This window comes from Takifugu flavidus, chromosome 5, assembly GCF_003711565.1.
Source record: "Takifugu flavidus isolate HTHZ2018 chromosome 5, ASM371156v2, whole genome shotgun sequence".
In the NCBI taxonomy this organism is placed as follows: Eukaryota; Metazoa; Chordata; class Actinopteri; order Tetraodontiformes; family Tetraodontidae; genus Takifugu; species Takifugu flavidus.
This window is the reverse complement of record NC_079524.1, coordinates 221,610-223,167: the sequence shown is the minus strand read 5'-3', so window position 1 is coordinate 223,167 and position 1,558 is coordinate 221,610.

Here is a 1,558-nt window from a genome sequence, read left to right as displayed (position 1 = left end):
TGTGTGTGTGTGTGTGTGTTGTGTGTGTGTTTGGGGGGGGAAATAAAAAATGGAATAAAATCTGGTAAATCTGGAACTTTGGCAGTAACAACTGTGTCCGGTCCAACAACCAAACAGTTTTGTGCGTCATCATGTTGATTGTGTGAGGGATGAGGGTGAAGGCTGGATCCTACAATAGAGACGGAGAGATGGGATCAGACTGGTGGGAGGAGCCAAACTGGCAGCAGTGAGCTCACCAAGATGGACGCACTTTCACACACGTCTGATTAGCAACGAGTCTTATCAGGTTCTTATCAGCAACAACTGTATCAACATGTGATTCAGCTCAACGACAATATGGAGCCCACCAAGGATGGATGGAGGGATGGATGGAGGGATGGATGGATGGAGGGATGGATGGATGGATGGAGGGATGGATGGATGGATGGAGGATGGAGGGATTGGATGGATGATGGGTGGATGGATGGATGGAGGGATGTGGGGGAGGGATGGCTGGATGGAGGATGGATGGAGGGATGGATGGATGGAGGGATGGATGGATGGATGGAGGGAGGTGGATGGGTGGATGGAGGGATGGATAGATGGATGGATGGATGGATGGGTGGATGGATGGGTGGGTGGAGGGATGGATGGGTGGATGGATGGATGGATGGATGGATGGATGGATGGATGGATGGATGGCTGGGTGGATGGATGGGTGGATGGCTGGATGGAGGAGTGGAGGGATGGATGGGTGGATGGATGGATGGCTGGATGGAGGGATTGTGGATGGATTGGCGAGATGGGTGGATGGATGGCTGGAGGGATGGATGGATGATGGATGGATGGATGGAGGGATGGGTGGATGGATGGGTGGATGGTGGAGGGATGGTTGGATGGATGGAGGGATGGCTGGTTGGATGGATGTGAGTATGGTTGATGGCTTTTGATTGTGGCTGATGGGTTGATGGCTGGATGGATGGAATGGCTGGATGATGTTGATTTATGATGGCTGGATGGATGGCTGGAGGGATTTATGGTTGATGGATGGAGGATGGGTGGCTGGCTGGCTGGATGGGTTGGATGGCTTATGGCTGGATGATGGCTGGATTGGCTGGATGGTTTTGTTTGATTATGTTATGGTGGATTTGTGCTGGTTTGATTTGAGGGCTGGATGGGTTATTTAATGGAGGGGTGGGTGGATTTATGGAGGGCTGGAGGGATGGAGGGATGGCTGGATGGATGGATGGGTGGATGGATGGATGGATGGGTTGATGATGGCTGGATGGATGGGTGGATTTCTGGTTTTCTGATGGATGGATGGATGGCTGGGTGGATGGGTTGGGTGGGTTGGGGATGGATGGTTGGATTGCTGGTGGGTTATGGCTGGCTGGAGGGGGATGGATGGGTGGATTTGGATGGGTTGGGTTGTATGGCTGGGTGGCTGGATGGATGGGTGGATGGATGGGTGGATGGATGGGTGGGTGGGTGGATGGATGGATGCAAGTTGCGCAATAGCACAGGTGTCTGCGGGGTTCAGCAGCTGGTTGAACATGGTTACTCCAGAGGTCAAAGGTCA